At 42.8% G+C, this 24091-nt stretch overlaps 1 protein-coding gene across 2 annotated transcripts in view; it reads left to right on the forward strand.

The window, feature by feature from the left end:
- Positions 1 to 24091, forward strand: part of PELI1 (pellino E3 ubiquitin protein ligase 1) — a 63693-nt gene that overhangs the window by 5928 nt on the left and 33674 nt on the right. Inside the window, exon 1 of one of the 2 annotated variants that reach the window (XM_018556002.1) lies at positions 17948 to 18270. The exons of the other annotated variant lie outside the window; for it this stretch is intronic. The gene's annotated coding sequence lies outside the window, so the exon portion shown is untranslated. Of the gene's footprint in view, positions 1 to 17947; positions 18271 to 24091 lie in introns of those variants that run through there. 2 annotated transcript variants of the gene reach the window in all.

Genomic DNA, 24091 nt, shown 5'->3' on the forward strand with positions numbered 1-24091 from the left:
CCACATCCAATTACTATCCAAATTCTGTCACCTTCGCAAACATCTCCAAAATACGTCCCTTCCTCACCAATGAAACCGCAAATTACTCATCCACTCCCTTGTCATTGGCCTTCCACTACACAAACTATTCCCCCCTGCAGTCTATCATGAATGCAGCTGCTGGACTCATCCACCTAACCAACCCTCCTCTGCCAATCCCTGCACTGGCTTCCAATAACCCAACCACTTACAAAGCCATCCACAACTCTGCCCCCACCTATATCTCCAACCTGGTCTCAAAGTATCACCCTAACCGTCCCCTATGCTCTTACAAAGACCTCCTGCTTTCTAGGTCCCTCGTCAGCTTCTCCCATGCTTGCTTCCAGGACTTCACTAGAGTCTCTCCCATTCTCTGGAACTCTTTACTCCAACCTGTCCGACTATCTCCCACTCTGACTGCCTTTAGGCGATCCCTTAAGACTCATCTCTTCAGGGAAGCCTATCCCGCCTCAACCTAACCACTGAACTATCACTTTCTCAAACAATTCATCCACACAGCTACCTCCTTATGTATCACTTGCCCCCTCCCCCCCTTTAGATTGTAAGCCCTCACCGGCAGGGCCCTCCTTACCATCTTGTCTTGAATTGTATTGTGATTGTAATGTCTTCCTTATATTGACATTACTGTTGGCGCTATACACTGAGTGGCCAGATTATTATGACCAATTATTATAATAATAATAATAATAATGTTAATAGTTTACAAAATGTTACGTCTCTACAACAGGGTAAAGCCTCACCTAATGAAAAGTGTTGTCCTGAAAATGATAGTTTTGTCCTAATAATGATGAAAAAAACATACACACACACAGTCTACCGTTGACAAGAGCAGCACACAGCATTTTGTCTGGCACGATTGGACAGCACGGCTACCAAGTGATTTTCTACTATCATGGGCTCTTCCCCCTTCACAAGTCACTGATTTGAATAATTAGGATTAGCATGAACAGCGTTTCCTGGAAGGCTTTCTTCACATTCTGTCGTCACAGATTATTATATTTTAGTTACCATGCTGTTACATTTTTTCCAAGAATATAGAACAGAACCACCCACTCCAGGGAAGATCATGAATGTAGAACCCACAGAAAATTCACGCAATAAAAATGCGCAATTGAGAGTTAAAGCACGTTTCCCTGTGAAAATAAGTGTGCATACTCGGATGTGTTTGTGAAACGTCTCAGCAGATTTTTGGAATGGAACATGTTTGAAGCGACGTTATGATCACATGGACAGTCTTTTACAATCGTGCACACGGAACATTTTTTGTTTATGGGTATTGCAGGGAACTGAAATGCCTCCGCTAATATTTTGCACTTGGCTGCTTACGTCATATGAATAGAATGTCTGACATCTGGAACTCTGGAAAGTGTGGGAACTTCAACACTTCAGAGTGTTTCTGAATGTGCTGGTTGATCCTGTATTCCAAATGGAGCATTGTGTATCGTGTCAGCTAAGTTTATATGTGAACCCTGACAATCAACTTCACCGGTTTGCTTCCTTTTGGCTTGTATACCATTAATGTAGTGCAGATGACCAATCCCTAAGTGTGGTGGCTACATTAGTATTTATTTTCACCTGGTGACCTTGCCAGTAACGCACTGGGGGATCCTGACGGTAACGCACTGTCCTAGGGTGACAACATCCACTTACTGCATTGTATCTACTGAGGAGCATTGTTGTCACCCCAGGACAAGAAGTATGTTATATCTCCATAACATGGGAATTCTGTAGTCCTAACCCACTTCATGATAACATTGTTATAACAAGATAACAATGACCACATTAACTAATGAGAAGCACTTCTGAGCTGGGGACCAGGTTCCAGAATTAAGAATTACTTCTCCTTGGTCATCGTGGTCAAGTGATTGTGCTGGTTAATGAGCACTTGCCATTTGCGAGGCATTATGCTTATTACATACAGCAGGACACTGGCTGGCAGGGGGTTCACACAGGTATGTGAAGGAGAGGTGGCAGGGTGGTTGGTGTTGGTAAGTTAATTTTCCCACAAGCCGCTAAATACAAGGTTAAAATACATATTTGGCATCTATATTACCTGCCAAAAGTTATGTTTATTGCAGCAGACAAGAGGACCTGGTCATTGTCAGAAATGAACAATGAAGGAGCAGAAGAATACAGTTGAGGCTAGGGCTGCAGCTAACGATTATTTTCATAATCGATTAGTTAGCCGATTATTAAGTTCGATTAATCGGATGGACTACTAGTTTCTATTGTGATTGTAGTCCATCACGGGAGCAAGCTTGGCGTGGTGGAAGTAAAAGAAAGAGTGTGGTGTGCAATATAGTACATTATACAGCGGCGCAGTGCAGAATACCAGCAGCTATAGAGGAATGTAGCAATAGTACATTATACCATAATGTACTATTTCTGTGATTTGTAGTCCTCTGTAGCTGGGGTTATTCTGCATTGCGCTGTATATAATGTATTATTGCTGGGATTTGTAGTCCTCTATAGCTGGTGGCATTCTGCAGTGCGCTGTATAATGATTATACGGCGAAATGCAGAATACCAGCAGCTATATAGGAATACAACAAATGCCAGCAATAGTACAACATTATACTATAATGTACTATTGCTGGGATTTGTAGTCCTCCATAGCTGGTGGTATTCTCCATTGCGCGGTATAATGATTATACTGCGCAATGCAGATTACCACTGACCAGTTATAGAGGAACTACAAATCCCAGCAATAATGCATTATACAGCGCGATGGAGAATACCACCAGCTATAGAGGAACAACAAGTCCCAGCAATAATACATTATACAGGGTGTTTAATATATTATTGCTGGGATTTGGTGTTCCTCTATTGCTACTGATGTTCTGCAGTGTGCCGCTTTAAAAAAAAAACACACAGGAAACATTAAAAAAGCTCCTGGCCGATCTCGACTTTGAATGACGGTGTTGTCGGCGGGCAGCGGCGTTGTTCGTTGTCGACGGGCAGCGGCGAGTCGGGAAGCTCACCGGGAGGAGAGGGCCAGACGCATGTCCTCAGCGTGGGCATGGCGTAAGCGGCGTCGCGTGAGCGGGTATACCAGTGTAGGCGCGAGCGGCTTAACCGACGTGGCGTAAGCGGCGAGCGGAAAATTTGAATTTTAGCCGACGAATCGACGATGGAAAACGTTGACAACGTTTTCCATCGTCGATTTTAATCGAATAATAGTTGCAACTCTAGTTGAGGCCATTGCTCTGCTTACCTTGCTCTCTCCTGCTGGAAGCAAGTTTCCCGTCAGCACATGTAGAATTTTATTTGATTTTCCCCTCCACCAAACTAATACCACTAACAGTTGACTGTGGAATATTTAGTAGCAAGGAATTTCACGGAACACCTGAATCCACTGATTTTGGAGGGGTGTCCCAATACTTTTGGCAATATAGTGTACATTTACGAAAATCCAGAAAAGTGGAGGCTTTTATTTTTTCTCTCCTCCTAAGGCCCCATTCACACTGAGCGACATGAAAATCGCGCGATTTTTATATGTGCGATATTGCGCGACTTATTGGGCTGTATGCAATCGGGAGCAAAATTGCTCAAAATCCGCAGAAAAAAGGGTCATGTAGGAGCGACGAGCTACAAGCGATATTGAGCGGCGAGATGTGAACAGCTCCATTGAAATGGATTGGAGAAGCTACATAGAGCAATATCGCGTGGAAATATGAGCGATATCGCTGCAAAAATCGCGCGCTAAATCGCTCAGTGTGACTGGGGCCTAAATCGAGTTCTTGCTGGCAGAGTGAAAAAGCTGTTTGTCTCGGAAGCCTGTACTGGAAAATAACAGCAATGCTTGAAAAGTACATTTGTTTACGTACATCTTCCTCACCAGAACTATTTGCATGTACACAAAACTCGGTCCCTGTATGTGCGAACTACCTGAATGAGCTGCAGCAGTAGAAAAATGTAACCAGGATTTCCGTGTTTGATGTGGAGATATTATCCTTGCAAGTCACTTTTATCTCGGGTTTCTTCTTATTTTTGAGATGGGGAAGTGGCCCCACTAATCAGAAAGCACAGAATTGTACCTGCATGTATTTGTGTGTTTCCTCTGAGACTGTGCAATCAAGCTTCAATCTTTGAAATAAGCCTTTCTGTGGTTACCGCCGCCACTTGCAAATAAGAAACATACCCTCTGCTTTTTTTTATTTTATACCCCCCCCCCGTGCGAGCTTGGTGAGGGTTGCAGTTGTGTTTTAAATGGTTAAAGTCAAATAGTATGAGAAATTCTTTGTGTATGTTAGTTGCTAGATTGTATTGCTTAGCATTGTGTTGCACAGTTTTAAACTTGTTGGGCGTTCTGTGACATTACACCCTATCAGGAAGTTCAGGCTTCGGAGAGCGATAGCAGTTTTTCTATGCTGGTATTCTGTTGCCGTCATAACATTGTCTAATGTGAGTGTTTAGTATTCTTTAGAAGAAAAAAAAAAAGAGTATCAGTTTTAGGCCCTTTTTTACACGGCTGGTCCAATCAGGTCCGCCTGTCAGTTTTTCAAGTGGACGCAATCAGATGCCCAATGTAAGTCTATGGGCAGCTGTGCAAAAACTGGAGTAGACCGAATCTGTAGCAGTTGCATTTGGCAACCAATCGGCTTCCTTTTTTTTCCTTTTCCCCGAGTTAAAGTATAATTAAACAATCTGTTTTTTTCTTTTTTTTTTTTTTTTTTGCATATAGCTACTGATAGCAAGCAGTAGATATATGCAAAAACATTACAAAAAAAAAAAGTTACCGAAAAGGTAATTACTTCTGTCTCCGCCACTCGCTCCCGTCTGTAGATCTGAAGATTCTCGAGCGGCCGAGCAGGATGATGGGGCGGGCGCATGCTCAGTAGAGATCTTTGGCGGGGAGAAGAGGAGAGACTCAGTGTAAGTCAATGCACGCAGCCGGGAAGGTGCACGTCTGACAGACACCGTGGGACAGGGAGAGACAGGAGCCTGCGCTGGATCAGAGACCGGGACCAGCGCTGGAGGGGTTGCTGAATACAAGTGGAAGGAAGAAGATGATTGGATCAAGAGGCATCATTTAAGGTGAGTGTAACTTCAGTGTCACTTAAAAATGAAAGAGAGAATCAGATTGGTTGCCATGGGCAGCTAACGCTGCCCATGGAGAGAGAGAGTTCTGAACTTTTGTTCAATTATCTAGTGGTTAATGAAGGCAAATTGACCATTGTGACAAAAAAAAATTCAAGCAGAATAGAACATTCTTTACAAACAAAATTCTAACAGTGATTGTCGTTTTCATTCAGGAAACTCCATTCTTTCCAAAATTGAATGTTAAAATGAAAAAAATTGCTCTGATAGCATTATGGAATGTTCTGACGGGATTTTTATTTTGTACGTTTGTATGAAAATCTAGCAGTTTATTGGCAGCTGTAGGCATGAAGGTGATTGTACATTTCAAGATTGGGCACAAAAGGCTGGGTGGATTTTAAAGTGACCCTAAACTTGAGAGTTTAATCTTAAAAATGCATTCAAGTACCTTAACGATTAAAGGAGAACTATGAGGAGTGCTTTTCACTCACCTCATAGTTCTAGCTGGCCTGTGACAATGAGACTGTCACAGGTCGGCTCAGTAGATCGGGAAGTGAGCGAACACATACCGGCGTTCGCTCACCTCTTGATCCTGTCACAGCTCTCTGCCGTGACAGCGGAGGGGCTGGATTCCCCGCTCCGATCCGCCAGCGCTGACTGGCAGATCGGACGTGGAAGGGAGCTGGTAGAGCTGGCTCTGCCTCTAGATAGGCAGAGCCAGCTGTCACTCACGCAGCTGGGCGGATCCCGGCATAATTGTCGGGATCCGCTTCAGCTGCGGCGTCTCAGTATACCGCGAGCAGTAGCTCACGGTATACTGAGCTTAGGGTGACGGGAGGAGGCTAGTTTGTGTCCTCCCGTTACCCTAAGGAGAACTATCGGGAAAGCCTTAACCCCATAGTTCTCCTTTAACAAAAATATGTCTTATTTGTGTATCACTCGGCTATAGATCCTCAAATCATCTCTGAATTGGTGCTGACACTGTCCTTCCTTGTGGATGGTGACTACTTTTGTTCCCCATGGTCCCCTCCATGGAGATTTGTAGTCCAAGATACATTGTTGTTAATAGTTGGGGTACATGAATGCATTTTTAAGATTTAACATGCGAGTTTAGTGTCCCTTTTTAACCCCTTCATGACTCAGGCCCTTTTTTCATTTTTTGCACCCATGTTATATTCCACATTTTAGGCCTGAAAATGAACACACCAGCAAGTCGTGCTTAATGCATAGCTCCTGATGTGCATTGACAGGCACAGTGATAATGCACCAATCCCAGCACAAGACACTGTTGTTTTTTTGTTTACAACTTTATTGACATGTCACAAGTGGATGAAGTTCTATTAGCGCAGTACGATGTGGTTGTACCATGTCACATCACACTATGCTGAAAAAAAGTGCAGCATTCTGCGCACACCATTCCAGCTTCTGCTGTAAACGGGTCCTCCATGTTTATTACAGTTTATATATTTATATTGTATATGAGTGTATTATTCATGTGACATTTTTGGGAAGTCATTTGGAATAATTGACACACAGTTTATGCAAATATTTTATGTATACCTATATTTAAAAATGATTCAGCGTTGGGTACATTACAGCTGCAATTCCTTGGATTACTTCGGCAGCACAACATTGAGTTTTCTATTGCAGTGTTCTGTCTAGCCTCAGTGTCTGGATAGTGTTATAGGTTCTGATATTCTATTTAAAGTATTTGACAGATCTCTGTGTAAGATAGCAGAGCACACAAAACGGATGCATAATCTTCGTAGACAACATAAAATACCTTGTAATATGACGTACATGACATGATCCCTTTTTTTTTTTTTGTTGTATTGAGTTACATTAGCGACCTTTTTCCTTCCTGAATGATTTTTTTTTTTCTCCTTTTGGAGAAAACGTCTTTCCTGTTCTCCATTCCCAGTCTTTCCTTTCAAAAGGAATGTTTCTTGTTTGTTTCTCTGGTCTTCTGGCCACATTAATTTCATAGATTTGTCACCCTTTTTTAGGCCTTCTACAAATTTTGTGCAAGCAGAACCTACACAAATTGTTATGTTATGCAAGAAGTTAATGGTGATGACCTGTATTTGATTTTTAAAGAATAAATCTCAGCAGCCTGAAAAAAATGCCAAAATGTGTTGTCTTTACTGAGGAGAAGTCCTATCTCCAGCAACTCTGCTGCCCTTTCACCTCTGAGTACTTCCTGCTGTGTTCTGAAAAATGTACTCTTGGGAAACTGATCACTCAACTGGTGGAGGCAGATTATGCTGTTCAATGCAGAGCAATTTCTACCCAAGGTAAAGGAAACATTGCATAGGATGCCATTCTGCTTTAGAGGTAAGTTCAAAGCTGGAGTAGGGGGTATTAAGTGCAGTTCATGCATGAACAGTCCAGCCACCCTCAGGAAAACCTTTCTCAAGAGTGCTTCATTACACTTTATAAACCTGTAAAGGTGCCACTACACCTTACGATAATCGTATGCGATCGACTTTTCGTACGACAATCGTAGGGTGTATGTGTAGTGCCCGACAGTACTGTACAATCGTACGACTTTTGACGTTCAAGCATGTTTGAAAACTTTGGTCAATCGTACGATTTTCGCATGGTTGGTGGCGTTTTCGTCCGTCAAAAGTCGTACGATTAACATTGCACATGCGCAAACGAAAATAAGTGCGGTCGATTACCGCATTACGTCCAGGTGTTTTGTTTTTTTAACTACCGCTGATTGAACCTTGCGATAATCGGGGCAGTATGGGGCCGCCGTACGACAATCGTACGACGGTTCGATCATCAGACGAAAATGGGCACCTTACGATATGTTCTGCCAGATGCCTTTCTAATTGAACATGAGTTTGCAGTATGATGATGCATTTTCTTTGTCCAGTGAGCTGGTTTGAGACAGAGGTGACACAGAATTATGCAAAACCTGTACCAAGGTATGGCAGAAGTATGTGACCGGCTGAACAGAATAACATGACAATGAAAACATGTGTATTTCAACTGTTTATTTTGCTGTTTGCCTGGAGTTCCACTTTAACCTGCCTGTGAACTGCGGTGCAGGAAAAACTTGGACAAAAGTAGGGGCCTCTTTCCAGATCCTTCCTCCAGTGATTGGCATCCTTGCTTAGTGTCTACAAACAGAGATCACTTTATAATCTATGGGTATGGGTACAAATGGATTATGGATAATGGATTTAGGTACAAATCTACTTTACTGCCCCGAATCATTTTGTTTGCAACGGATATGTTATACTTGTTAAAGCTGAACTCAAGGTAAATAACTGAATACACTGATGAAGAACATATGAGGGACCTTTTTTACCTGCCAAAAGATTTGTATTTTTCCATCCAGTTTTGAGAGTTGCACAGCTCTGCCACACATTATAGCACTGTCTGGCAGGGCAGAAGACCTAACTTTTTTCTGATGCAGTTAAAGTATAATTAAAGCCTCCTGGTTTTTTTTGCATATATCCACTGCTAGCAAGCAGTAGATATATGCAAAAAGTAAAATAAAAAAAACCCAAACATTTTAAATGCGGTTTAAACTTGCCTGTGTCTTCCCGTCACGCTCCCGTCTGAAAATGTGAAAATCTCGGGCGGCCGCAAAGGATCTTGGGGCGGGCTCATTCGCAGTTCAGATTTTCGACTGGGAGACGAGGAGAGACATAAGGTAAGTCTATGGAAGCCTGCACCCGCATGCAGACACCATGGCATAGGAAGTGCCATCAACCACAGAGGAGTCGGCACTGGATCGGAGACCCGCCGCAGCACTGGAGGGACAGATGAAAACGACAGGAAAGAAGATGATCAGATTAAGAGACATCATTTAAGGTAAGTGCTGACATTAACATTGGGGGGAGGGGAAAAAAAAATTATCCTTTAATGTCACTTTAAAGCTGAACCCTAGCCTTACCTTTTTGTTTCCTGCACTTGTAGCAAGTCCTCCCCTGTGTTGAAACTGAATACTCAGTTCCGTTAACTGGAACAGCTATCTTGATCTTGACTTCATTTCCTGTCTGAACAACCCCCATCATTCATCAATCACTTCTCCCCCTCATCTGTACTGTCATTGTTCCTCAAACACATATACACATGTCTTCTTTCATACCCTGTTTCCCCGAAAATAAGACCTACCCCGAAAGTAAGACCTAGCACTATAGGTGCACTTTCTGCAAACTCCAGGTCTGAAAAACCTCCTTGGTTCTTGCTGTTTGGGGGGGTGGTGGTTGTTCCAAATAATTAATTCTGTCTGTACTGTGCTGGCAGATTTCATAATTACTTGTAAACTAGATGAGCAGGATTGTCTGTCCTAACAAAGGGTAATGACCCTGCCACCTATTCTAACCTCTAGAAGCTCCCTGTGTGTATAATCCTGCTCCAGACAGCTAGAAAGGTAAGGCATATTTTTAAGTGAAAGAGGAGGCAGCAAAATGATGAGCTCATCTCTCTGCCATTCTGTTCTATCCTTCTTTTAGCATGCTCCTTGCACTGCTACAGCTTCTCCCTCCCTCAGGGTTGGTGCGACTGGGGTGCCATTAGAAAATAATGGCACCCACAGCGGGATCGTCGGGGATAGGCGATTCCATGTCAGCGCGGCATCGTGCACGATTGCTGCGTGGACACAGATCGCCTAGGTGTGCACCAGCCTATGCTTTGCCGTAATTGGGACTGCAGGAGGCTGATACCAAGTCAAATGCAGGTGCTCCAATGTTTTTTTTTTGTTTTTTTTTTTTTTTGTTTTTTTTTAAATGAAAAAACAAATGTGAAGACGTATTAATGAATGCAGAGCTGCATTTATTTGTGTATTTTCTATCTGCCTGGAAATTTGATGAGGTTTATATTTTCAAAGTGCTTCTGAAAATCCCCATGACCAGATTGGCAGAATTGTACCTGAGGGTGACGTGGCAGGATATCCGGCAATTTTTCTCAGCTCTTGCCACATCCTTGTATTTATCTGACCCATGTGGAGCCTACACAATGTTGGAGGTCAGGGCTCTGCACATGTATTCATATAGTGCACGAGGCAGTGACATTGTTAGCGTTCTCCCATGTACAGGCTCCGTGTCTTCAGTCTCATTTCTGATCTGTATTGCACAGTAACTAGGTCAAAGAATCGCAAAACGGCCTCATTTTCAGATCAATTGTTCATATTTCAGGATTAGAAAGGCATTCTTAGCACGATTTGTATTGGCTTCTGTACATGGCTTCCTGCCAACAACCAGTCCATGTACAGATTTGTTCTGGGGACACAGTGACTTTTCTTTCATTGGAAAGGAGCTGTTGTACGTGGGTTTTTCCTTCTTACTTTGGCAGGAAAAGTACTTGGACCACCAGAAAGAGAAAAATAAATGAAAGATTTAAAGGCTCTCAGCTTTTATTTTACTATATATTTATAAACAATTTGCATACTTGTTAGACCTGAAAATATTTGTGTTCGGGCTGTGCAGATATTGTGTATCCACACTGGAGAGCCTTCTTTGTAATGCCAGCCAAAGTACTTTTTTCTTTTCTCTTTGTTTGGATTGTGTAGAAGATGGATAGAGCCTCTGTCAGGCTTTTATTGATGTAGAGCTTTCCCTGTGTCGGGTCCCGGTTCGTAGACCATGTCGGGTCCCGGTCCGTAGGCCAGGGCAGGTCCCGATCCAGGCTCCTGTGCGGGCACTTGCACGAAGGGGACGTCCGCCGGCGCTTCCAGGCCGCGCAGGCGCAGACGTTAGACGACCCGGCGGGGTCACGCGGCGTGACGTCACCACGCGGATACGTTCCGGTGACGTCATCGCGCCGGCGCATGCGCAATAGGCCATCCCTGGGCTATATAAGGCGCATCTGATCAGTCGTTCAGTGCTGAGTGATCTTCAGCCTGTATGGATGTCATTGTCTTGCTCCTGTCTTTTCAGAGAAACCTGTGATCTGGCTATTCCCAAATGGCACATAGGTGAAGTTGCATGGGTATACAGCGATTGTTCCTGATATTTATTGATCATTGGCTGTGTTGTGCATGCACAGGCTGCTTTTCACTTGTGTCTCTCGCATCTTAAGGTACAGTCATGTAGGGGATCCAACTGCACTCCTGACCGAAAATGCCCCAACTTCCAAAGGGGCAATGGGGGGAGGGGGGCTGAAATGACCACGGATGGTGCCACTGGATCAGATAAACAAAACAGTAAGTCACCAGCACTCCAAAGGTTCACCAAGCAAAGTTCCATGTGTACAGTTACTTCACCAAGTGTAGTAATGTTTCAGAACGCATCCGGTTCCTTCATGATGATCGCTTTGTTTTGCCTGATGAAGGAACCGGATGCGAAAACGTTGCTACACTTTGTGATGTAACTGGACACATGAAATAAAAAGAACTTAGCTTGGAGAACCTTTGGAGTGCTGGTTATTCATTTTGACTTACTGTTTTGTTTCTCGCATCTTAAGGGTCCATTCAAATGTGTTGGGGCTGCACTGGACTTTGTTTCCAGCGCAGTCCCAATGCAAGACAAGGCAATTTGTCTTGTCAAGGATGGGCATCATTCACACTATCGAGTCAGGGTGGGAGCACAGTGGTGTGCACTGAAAAAAAAAAATAGAGCATGCCTTTACTTTACTTTTTTCAGCTTAGCTGGATGCGATGTGGAACAACCTCCTTGCACCCCACTGTGCCCATAGAACTGAATGAAATATCACTTATAAAAAAAATGTACCAAAAAAAAAAAGGGGTTATGGTGCGATGTGCCAAATTCGGCATATATCGGCACTGTCGAGCACTATGCATTTTGTGCAGCGGCTGGTGAGAATGGACCTTTAGGTCCATGTTCACGCCATGTTTGTTGAGCTGGTTTTCTGCACCGCACATGTATTGTGTGAACAGAGCATATAGAGAACATTTGATTTCTTTGTGTCCTGTTCACACCACACAGGTATAGTGATGTGCAAAAAATGCAGCTCCATTGACATGCACTTAAATTTGAAGGTCCACTTTAGCAGTCAAATTTGAGAAAATCCCTCTATATGTTTGTTCTGTGTTCCTATTCACACAGCATATCTAAAAATCATTTTTAAACATCTATCTTATAGACATTTCTTTGGTGAAGTCCTTTGTGCAGATTGCAGGCTACTCTGAGCAGTTTAAAGTCAAACTTCACTGTCAAACTGAGGGTCAGACTGAGCTTCCTCTCATTACCACACAATACCTTGGAAGGCTTTAACCCTTTGTTGGCACAGACTTTAGATCTATTGTATAGCTGGTAAGGAAATCTGCCAGCACAGTATAGACCAGGATAATTAGACCTTAGTCTCCCCTCCAGCCCCCTCCTTAACATTACATAGGGGGAATAGGTAGGCTAATATAAAGACCTACTGAAATGTAGAAGGCTAATATGAAGACGTACTGAAATGCAGAAGGCTAATATGAAGACATAGCGAAATGCAGAAGGCTAATATGAAGACATAGCGAAATGCAGAAGGCTAATATGAAGACATAGTGAAATGTAGAAGGCTAATATGAAGACGTACTGAAATGTAGAAGGCTAATATGAAGACATAGTGAAATGTAGAAGGCTAATATGAAGACATAGTGAAATGCAGAAGGCTAATATGAAGACATGCAGAAGGCTAATATGAAGACGTACTGAAATGCAGAAGGCTAATATGAAGACATAGTGAAATGTAGAAGGCTAATATGAAGACATAGTGAAATGTAGAAGGCTAATATGAAGACATACTGAAATGTAGAAGGCTAATATGAAGACATAGTGAAATGTAGAAGGCTAATATGAAGACATAGTGAAATGTAGAAGGCTAATATGAAGACATAGTGAAATGTAGAAGGCTAATATGAAGACGTACTGAAATGTAGAAGGCTAATATGAAGACATAGTGAAATGTAGAAGGCTAATATGAAGACTTAGTGAAATGTAGAAGGCTAATATGAAGACGTACTGAAATGCAGAAGGCTAATATGAAGACATAGTGAAATGCAGAAGGCTAATATGAACACATAGTGAAATGCCGAAGGCTAATATGAAGACGTCCTGAAATGCAGAAGGCTAATATGAAGACATAGTGAAATGTAGAAGGCTAATATGAAGACATAGTGAAATGTAGAAGGCTAATATGAAGACATACTGACATGCAGAAGGCTAATATGAAGACATAGTGAAATGCAGAAGGCTAATATGAAGACATACTGAGGTACCGGTAGTTTAAAATACCCTTAATGCTTTACCCCCTTTGCTGAAGCAGACATATGTCAGCGGGGCCCTGTAAGCAGACTCCTGGTTGCTATAGCGGCCAGGAGTCTGTTTACATATGTAGAGCCGCCTGATCACTTCCACAGGCTCTGAATATCTGCCAAGTCAAGTGTTAGGGTAAGATTCCATGTTTATTTCTTCTCTTTTAATGTCTCTGATACATTTATATTCACGTTCAATACAATTTACTGCACTGAAAATGGTGCTTAAGACTACTGCAGCAATATTATTTTGCTAAAAGCGAATTTAACTTTGCAACATATGATGACTGTAATTAAAGTGACACTAAACTCAGGAGTTAAAGTGACATTAAACCCTCAGATTTTCTAACATAAAACAATACTGTAATGTGTGCCTTACTGTAATCCATGGTTGTTTCCCTTCTCTTTGCTGCTCTTCCTTTTTTAAATCCTTATCTCTTCTCATGCTGGGCAGAACTTCTGTTTTGCAGCAGACTGCCTTGTCTCTGGAATGGATACACGGTGTCTGTGTATATGTTTGTATAGGATGTAACCTGAGCCAGCACTACAGGAAGAGGCCCTGAGCTGAAAAGGGAAGTTCTACCCAAGCATGAGAAGAGATGAGGATTTAAAAGGAAGAGCAGCAAAGAGAAGGGAAACTACCATGGATTACAGTAAGGCACACATTACAGTATTGGTTTATGTTAAAAAATCTGAGGGTTTAATGTCACTTTAAATCTCAAAAATGCATTCAAGTTCCCTAACTATTAACAACGGTGTATCTTATTTGTGTATCACTCAGCTGTAGATCCTCAAATCATCTCTGAATTGGTGCTGACACTGTCCCCTTTGGAGGGTGGTTACTTTTGTTCCCCATGATCCTGTGTGTGTTGTAAAGTAGTCACCGCCCCAAGCTCACTCCTGTGATGGGCAACAATCTCGCATTTGGTTTACTACTTGGTATTGAGATTATAGTCCTTCACATATTACTTTATGAAATGAAGTACAAGAGTTGTCTGAAGGTCACAAACAGTATTACTGATGGAAAAGAGTTTACCAGTGTCTACCCTTGCAGCATTTCTTTCCCTGAAGCTTCCTGGTTGGATGGTGCTTTGTTGCTCTGGTTTTATTTTCTGGTGTGTAATTTATGTTTTCCCCAGAAGTCACAGATTAGATAAATGATGAGATATTGCTGTCCTAGTCGCATGTGCCAGAAATAAAGGAAGTAATAGGAGAGCCAATGTGTTTGTAGATTTGTCATTACTAAACATTTCTAAAGGTGTTTTTTTAAAGATATGGGTAAGGGCAGGTTCACACCATTTTCCAGACTAGATGTGGTCTGGAAAAATGGTGTGAACCTGCCCACAGTTCCAGTGCATTTTAGACCAGACAAAATGAGACTTGCAGTGTTTTTCTGGTCTGGCCTGGTACTGGCTGCGCTGGTGGGAACAGAGGCCAGAAATTAGCATAGGGATATATTAGGATGCATTTTTGGTCTGGAAACGGTCTGGTCTGGAGATGATGTGGTGTGAATGGGCCCTAAAGGTCCGCTTAAAGATCACCCAGGTGATCAGGTATAAAAATATAAATAATATAATTGTGTATTTTTAAAAAAAATACATTTTGAAAAGCAGCTATACTTGTGAAGGTGACTTGGTACCAGCCTTTTAAAAATCCCCCTGTGCAGGTAAAATGACTCCTATATAAATGTATTTCAGCCAAGTGTTTTAGCGGTTTGCCTGACGTTCAGCTTTATTGTAAGGAAATTCCCTGCTGTAGTTGGCAGTACTGGGTCACACTATAATTTGGTGTCATCTTCCACACCCAATCTACCATGCATACATGTATACCATACCATACATCAGAAACCATATATTTATATAGCTTATCCTGAGACGGTTTTTGTATGATGTTTATGTGAAGTTTATACTGCAATGAAGCCATAAATGACAATATAAACTTTGGATCTGTTATCTACAGTCATGTCGGCCCATAATTGTACTGTACAGATAAAATGGGCAGGGTGTGACTGTAATAAATATTAAACTTGCTTTTTTTTTTTTTTTTTTATGTACTGTTTTATAAAGACAACCATATGTCACATATAGCCTATGGGGTCTTTGTAAGGCTATATACAGTTAGTGAATACTACAAGTCTATTGGGCACTGTAATGCAATGATCTCCCTTTGTATTAAAGTGGACCTTTACCCAGATCTTTAAAATAACAACAAACACACCTTTTAGAAATGTTTAGTACTGACAATCTACAAACACATCTTTCTAGATAATTGCCGGCTTTGTATTCTTCGTATACCTTATTTCTCTTTTCTTCCCCAGTCAGACAGTGGCCATGTTTACTAAGGGCAGGTAACTAACTCTCCCTGTACTTCCTGGGTTACTGGCACATGTGACTAGGACATGTGACCATGCACATCATCTCAGGGGAGGAAAATTCCTTTCACTGAGATCTCCTGAAAGATCTGTTATCTGTTATTAATCATCAATCATAGAGTGATACATTGGTACAATTTTTGATTTTTGAGTGTAAAGGTCCGCTTTAAGTGACAACAATCATAATCATTCCTGTGACTTCTAGTATCATTTGTGACCTCCTGATAAAGCTGAAATGTGTAAAGAGAAGTGCGTGGACGCCCAAAGTGCACTAGATGTTTGATGGCCATTTCTGCTGAAAATAAGCTTATTATGAGGGTTTTATTATTTTGAGGAACAGTTTAACGTATACATAAACCCTAACAATTTCTCTTCAAATCACCTCCAGAACAAATTCTTATTCTGGCGTTTAGACAGGGAGGTGTTCTGTAGTCCTACCATACTCGCTATCCTTGGGTAACAACGCTGCTTCTCCATTCATGCAGTGCACTGAGTGAGCGTTGTCATCCCACGGCAGGAAGTGTGTTACTGGCAGGACCACCAGGTGAAAATAAAGGGAGGAAAGATGGAAAGAGAATGGCACCACATCTGAGGACTGGTCAGCTGCAATATGTTATTTTTCTGCTTGGGTTTATATACATGTTAAATTAAATCTAAACTTTTTTTTTTTTTTGGATAGAGTAAGGGAGGGTTATAATTAATAAACCCTTCCAAAGAGAGGAAAATCCCTGGTGGTCAGCATAACTAGTGATCCCATCTATTCCTGTTGTGGTGACAGCCTAAAATTTGGGTATCCAGGAAAAATGGAGAGGGTGAATCTCCCGTGGATACAGGCGGCATTAAAAACCTGATGGGTCTTCCAATTCCTCTTCACTCTATGCAAAACTAAAAAAAAACTACAGTTACACTTTAATTCCTTTTTGTAACATTAAAAAACCACTCCGGGCAGAATAAAATGTAGTCCTTGCAGTGGGGCCACCCCTGCACTGCAAGGGTGAGGTACTCATTTTGGTCTAGGGCGTCAAATAAAAAGAAGTACTCACCCGCTCTTCGGTCCTGCCTGGCTGTTAAACTGGTCCCTGCAGCCTCTCTTCCCCTCCACGTCCCTTGGCATCCTCATGTCCAATACACTGTATTATACATGATGACCCAGGGGACCCCCCCCAGAGGGGGAGAGAGGCTGCAGGGACTAGTCTAGCAGCCAGGCAGGGCTGTGGTTCGGGTGGGTATATCCTTCCTTTTTTTTTTTTCCTCCACCAACCTAGACCAGGGATATACTGATACTTGTATCAGTGCCGATACAGAGTATTTGGGTGACCCAAATGCTCCGATACTTCTGATACCGGAAGTTCTCCCTCTGACTGGCAGTGCCGAGGGGGCATGGAGCTGGCTTCCTTTCCAATAAGGAAGGCGGGGTGGTGGGTTATGACCCGCCTCCCAGCTTCCTGATTGGCTAGGAAGCCATCTTCACTTGTTGCTAGGCAGCCTGGCTTCCTAACCAATCAGGAAGGCGAGCGGCACGTAATGAGCGGCTTCCTGATTGGTCAGGAAGCCAGGTTGTCTAGCAACAAGTAAAGCTGGCTTCCTTTACAATCAGGAAGCTGGGGCGGTGGCTTATGACGGGAGATCGGTCATGACGTGCCACCTGGCTTCCTGATTGGCTAGGAAGCCAGCTTCACTTGTTGCTAGGCAACCTGGCTTCCTGACCAATCAGGAAGCTGGATGGCACCTCATGACTCGCTGCCGGGTTTCCCGATTGGTCAGGAAGCCATGCAGCCTCAGCAAGTGAAGCCATTGTTTTTTCGCTAGAACACGGGCAATCAGGAAGCTGGGCGACAGGTCATCTGCCGCCTGACTTCCTGATAATTGGGGCGCAGGTACTCAGTACTTGGTATCGGCGAGTACCGGAAAAAACTATCGGTACTCGTACCCCATACCAATAAAACAGTATCGGTGCATCCCTACCCTAGACCCTTGCAGTTTAGGGAGTTGCTCCATTGCAAGGGTTGAGTTCATCTGCCTGGAGTTCTTCTTTAATAATGCTGCATATAAGGTATCCGAATGGCAGATGAGAGAAGCTCTCTTATCATAGAATAACCTCCGGACCTGTTTGGAAATCCAAGTCATTTTTGTATCTGGCTTAGACTTGAAATTGATCCCCTGTTGTAGATGGGCAGTGGAAGCTGTCTGGATTGTGGGTCACATGACAAAGGCAGGCTTGTATTCCTGGGACTTGCTTTCCATCAGCACTGTGCGCTGTCTGTGCTATGTAGGAGGTGTGTGTTAGAAGATGTTGGCAAAGTCGTGCATCCTTTCACTTCCTTTTCTTCCTTTTGAAGCCACGGATTAATGTGTGGAAGCTCATGAGCTATGAGTCAGACGGCAGGCCGTCCTATTGGTTGCAGCGTGGTGTTTACCTGTTTTGCATAGCACCTTCCCACCCGTCTGAGTCAGCATGCCTCACAAAACACATAAGTAAAAGAAAAGCAGGCAATCAGGATATTGTGTGTGCCAGCAGGTTTGCCAAAGGATATTGCTACATTTTTCTCTGGATCTCTTTTTCACTGTACGGATCAAAGCTGCTTCCTTTATGGGGGAAACGGAGGTATGGAAATCCTATTGTTTGCTTTCTCGTGGTTTGAATGCTGTTTACTGGAAGGAGTGAAGAGGCTAGCCGTGTGTCAATAGCTTATGAAGCGACTTGGTGTGGCCAGTACAAGTAGCACCTGTTGGAATGCTCTGCTCTGAGTATATATACGGCTACATAGTCTATGTATATATCTTTGTAGTGTGTGTGGGGTTTCTTGTATGTTTTATATTGTTAAATGGGAGGTGTGGGGGCGATTTTATATTTGCCTTCTTAAAGGACCTCTCATGAGATTGTAGGCTGCCATTGCGGACCTTTTCTTCTGAAAATACCAGTTTCCTGGCTTTCACTTCAATACTTTGAGCTACTGATGCAGAAGAGGTGTAGAGACATGAGTCTTGACTTTTTGGTTTTTGCATTTGCTGCTTGCTTTCTCTCATGACAAGTGTACTTTAAGCAACTCGCTAAAGGATAACTAAAAGCAGAACTTTTACTTAGATGTGGATAGAGTGATGAGGGGGTAGAACCACTGTCAGGTTTTTATTGCCATTCGTGTTGCCTCTCATATTTGTCCTGATCACTGATGTCAATGGGAAGGCCAGCAGCTTACTGGCTGGCACTTCTGCCTTACAGCACTGGGGTCTCTGTTCGAATCGCCAGGATACGGTCTGCATGGAGCATGCATGATCATCGTGTGCTTGTGTGGGTTTCCTCCCACACTCCAAAGACAGACTGCTAGATTCATTGGATCCTGTTTAAAATGGCCCCATATGTGTGTGAGGTAGGGACCTTAGATTGCGAGCACCTTGAGGTCAGGGACTGATGTGAATGTACAGCAGGCGTAGCCAAACTCCGGCCCTCCAGCTGTGGTGAAACTACAAATTCCATGATGCATCTCTCTCTCTCCGGGAATCATGTCTGTGGCTGTGAGAATCTTGCAATGCCTCATGGGATTTGTAGTTCCATCACAGCTGGAGGGCCGGAGTTTGGCTACGCCTGATGTACAGCATTGGGTACATGGCCAGCGCTGCGTAAATACCTGTAATAAAATAAATGTCACCGGGAAAAAGTGAGGGTAAATCCCAACATAGTGCGTTGCCACCACTGCAGAAGAGAAATCTTCCCCTAGGGACTCTTATGAAGATTTCCCCCATGGTGGAAAGACCATTCTCTCACTTCCTGTTGAGTCTAACTTGACAGGAAGTGAAGCAAAATCTCACCGAGACACAGACGTGGTGAGATTTTCTTACTCTATCCAAAATCGGGGGGAAAAAAGCTTAGATATATTTTAAAGGGGTTTTCCGCTTTGATCAAGGTTTTTTTACTTTATTTGTCCAGCCAGCCTTAAAAAGACTGTCGTTGCAAAAGCCATGTTGGTTCCCATCCCGCAGCTGTCCACGTAGCACATCTCATTTGGTGAAAGTGACCCTCTAAGGTTATGGTGCACACAGATGGTCATAGAACTGTAAAGGAATACATTCCATGTCTCATTATTTCCAGATTGAAAAAAATCATTTTTCTTCTTTTGTTTCAAAAAGTTATCCGTTATAAGTGACTAGAGACATTGATTGTGTGATGAGTATGTTTCTTGTATTGTGTCCTCCGTGTGTCACTATCGACTGACATAAGACATGCAACACCTTGTAAGAGCATTGTTTGGCCATTAGTCATACATGTTAATGAGGCTGTATGCATTTAATCCTGTCCAGTCATTTAAAGAGAATCTAGTGTCCTAGCACGGAATGTTTCCAGCAAATTATTATTATTATTATTACATAGTATTTATATAGCGCCCAACAGTTTGCACAGCGCTTTACAATGTAAGGAAGACTTTACAATTACAATACAATTCAAGACAGGATGTCCTGATTTAGCCTCAGTTCTTTAGGCTTCTTCTTTTTTTTTTTTTCTTTTGCCTCCTTTCATACATTTTATAGAGCCTGTATTTTGTATAGAGAGCTAAGCAAGACCTCCTCCATGATAGTCCCAGCAAACAGCTGCTTGGTGTCTATGTTGGACAGATGGTTTCTGTGGCACGGCCTTCCTACACTTCTCCACCTGTCACTGGTGTGAAATCGGGCAGTCATTTTAGAATGAAGGCAAAGCAGTACATGTGTGTATTCTGATTTATCTAGGGATTTCAAGGTTTCTCCACCTCCAGGATAAGTCCCAGGTGATTTCTGCATGTGATGTTTACAACAGGGAGTTGATACTGCAGTTCTAGAAGATACATTTTGGATTATATTTGTACAGAGATTATACAGTGTTGCCATATTATCCTAGGTAAAGCCGCATTATGTTTTGTAACATTTGGAGATTTTTTTATTTTTTTTAGCAAGTGAACCAAAATTAAAGGCATAGTCCCAATCCCCTCCCAAAAAGAAAAAAAATGCACTCACATTATTGCACATTTATTGTTGTTTTTTGCATTTGAGCCTGCAAAGCATTGCAACCACAATCGGAAGTACAATATACCTACCCCGGCAGCAGACCGAGGTACAGACCTTTTGATTTTAGGACTGACTGGTGTCATGGCACTTGTGCACCATTGAGAACTACGAGTCCCTCTGCTGCTGTGGAACATGGGACATGAAGTCTTCCAATTACAGATATATAAATGACATGGCGGTGTGGGTGGAGCCGCACACAACTACGACAAATTCAAATGAATACAGAATCTTGCGGAGAGAAGAACCCCATGATTCAGGATCAGTTTAAGGGTGGGAGTTGGGCAATGTGAGCATGCTCCATGTTGCTCTCGACATATGGCGGACTCATGAAATCGGGAGTATTGTTTTCAAGTAGAAATCCAGACAGAACATTTTCTTCTTGTTTTTGCTTAGAACGTCTGTCTGGTTTTTATTGGTGAGGGCGAGGTCCACTGCCACTATTTGTCCTGGTTGCTGTCACAGGGACACAAAATAAGGGGAAATCGAGGTTTTTACTGAAACAGGAGGAGAAATCTACCAGTGGGGACGCCGGTTTCTATGTCATCTGTTAAAAGTGGGATTTCTCTCACTTTGGGAAGATTTTCACTTGTTTCTTATTGTATTGTGGACAGGAAGAGAAGGGAAATCTCTGTGTGGATGGAGAAACAAGAGGTTCTAATCTTTCCAAAGCATAAAACAAATCTTAATTTACCTTAGCATTGTACTTTAAAAGAGCCTTCACATTGCTCATTCAGTGAAAAAGCAATGGCTTGCCATTAATTCCCCTGCCCCATCAGCATATACTTACCTTTCATTCGCTCCTTTTGTTGCTTCTGGATTGGGAGCTGAATGAGATACTTGCGCTTCAGGTGTGGAGGAGAATGCAACTGCTCAATGGTACAGAGCTGGGCCAGTCAGCCCATAGACCTGTGTAAGTCATAATTCCAGGACTTGTAGCTTACATTGGACTGAACAGAGCAGCAGGGGAGTGAAAGGGAGGTAAGTGCATGCTGCTAGCGAGAGCTTTGTTACAGTCAACCTTTCCTTACCCTGAGTATGCAAAGCACATTCTCCCTTAAAGAGCTTCATTCTAATTGCATGAGGCGGCCTTGGGTCCTATATTTAAAGGGAAAAGTGCTCTATATCCAAAACCTTTTTTATTTGGTTGCAGTGTGGAAGTATTGGAACCCCTGCTGTCTGTAAAAAAAAAAGAAACAGAATTAGTGTTAAATACTCTGGTGGGGGCACCTGTTCCGGTGACGACTGTGTAACCCCTCATTCACATTTTGCAGTTTGGGATTCCTACGGCAGGAAGCCCAAATCTCCCATTTAGATGCGGCTGATGTCACCTATTCAAGTTATTGACCAGGTGACAGCGGCCGCATCTGTAAGCGCATGTAATCGTATGCATCTATTGTGCGTCCAGCTTTAGTGATCTGTTCCAAACTGCATGTAATCATATATGATACGATTTAAGTGAAGTGCCACTTACAGATGCTGCCGTTGTTACCCGGTCATTACCTTGAATGGGTGACAGCGGCCACATCTAAACTTGACATTTGGGATTGCTGCTGCAGGAATCCCAAAACAGAAAGTGTGAATATACCCTAAGAGGTAGATTTCCCCCACTATGAAGGTATTCCCTCTCGTTTCCTGTTGGACACAGGCGGCAAAAAAAAAAACTTGATGGGTTTTAACCCTTTCCTGTTCAAAGGGACTTTGTCTAACACTAAAAAGAAATGTTTTAGTTCTGCACACATTTTAGGTCCTGCCAATGGCACTATCATCTTGACACTTGTATACTCTCTATGGGTTTTCCAAAAACATACTGGTAGGTTAAATCGCTTTCTTCCAAAATTGGCACCAGGGTATGAATGAGTGTGGTTGGAGGTTAGAGTGTGAGCTCCTTGGGTGAGCAAGCACTGATGTAAAAATGATGTACATATAGCTATCTACTCTGTAAAATATTACATAATATGTTGGTGCTATAAAAAAACCCGGAAATAAAATATGACCTAGTGAGAAATTGATTTACAATGAGCTGGTGAGATGACTGAACACTATTAATTAACACTTCACTCAGCTGATTCATATTCCAGATCCTGGAATCGCCCCACTACCTTGTGCTGATATAAATAAAATTAAAATAACCTAATTAAAATGGGCTTTCAGTGCGTTCCAGGGCGTTTGCATGCGTTCCAGAGCAGGTAAAATAGGGCTTTCTGCAGTTTTTTTACCTGCTCTGGAACGGAGCGCTGCAATGTGAACTGGAGCTAAAAATACCATCGGAATACATTGGACGCAGTTTTGCTCCGGTCTGTAACAGCTCTGCTCCTGGAACGCGCTTGGTGTGAACAAGGCCTAAAGTGCTTCAAGAAATAATGAGGGAACTGTATCGATACTGGAGCAGACAAAATCTGAAGCAGTTGCCCATAGCAACCGATCCGCTTCACTCTTCAGTTAAGATTTGAAAATGAAAGAGATAAGCTGATTGGTTGTCATGCTCAGCTGCTCCAGATTTTGTCTGCTCCCGTTTTGATCAATTCCCTTCAATGTGTCCCCCTTCCCCTTTGTTTCACTAAGATAATTGTAGAGGAGGTAAAATAAGCACAAGCAAAAAGCAGACTGCACGCATATAATTCATTCTCCTGCTCTCCCACCGGAACTGTGTGGACATGGCACCGGCCGTGTGATTTTTGTAGGGATTGTCCTGAACTGTAAATATCCTGTGAACTCATACTTCATGATCTGCTTCTCTGCTTCTCTGATTATGTCATTATTACAGAGACCAATGTGGCCGCTTTTCACCTCTAGTCCTCTCACCCCTTAATCTCTGTAGTGTCTTCATTGACATTTGATGACACGCGTTATGTAATGAGCTTAGTCCCAGTTTCGGTGATTGGTGCTGTAGCCATTCTTCTTGATGTGGAAGACTGCCATTTAGTTATATTGCTCTGCTCAGTGTAGAGAGATTCTACTAAAGCTAAACATTTGCAAAGTACCGATTAAACGCACACACATTGGTAAAAGGAAACATGTGCATTGGAGCCTGCAGAGCATTGCAACCTGCTATGGCTCCTGCAGACTCTTCCTCCTAGTCGTGGTCTCTGCCAAAGTGTGGACTTTCTGTTATAGGGATGGGAGGAAGTATGAATGCACTACAAGTACAGTGATTCAGTGGCAGATGGGACTTGTGATCCTGTCAAAGGATCTGTGAATAAATGACAGGGCTGTGCAGGTGGAACCATACACAGCCGTACCAAGTTTAATTATACAGTGGTTCCTCGGATCACGAACTTAATTCGTTCCACGATTCTGCCCGTGAACCGAATCAAACTGATCAGACCACGATCTCGACTAGAGGTCGTGTCGGAGCAGGGAAGATGGCTGCCGCTGTGTTCGTCACCCGA

This window comes from Nanorana parkeri, unplaced genomic scaffold (assembly GCF_000935625.1).
Source record: "Nanorana parkeri isolate BGI_ZX_2015 unplaced genomic scaffold, ASM93562v1 scaffold11, whole genome shotgun sequence".
In the NCBI taxonomy this organism is placed as follows: domain Eukaryota; kingdom Metazoa; phylum Chordata; class Amphibia; order Anura; family Dicroglossidae; genus Nanorana; species Nanorana parkeri.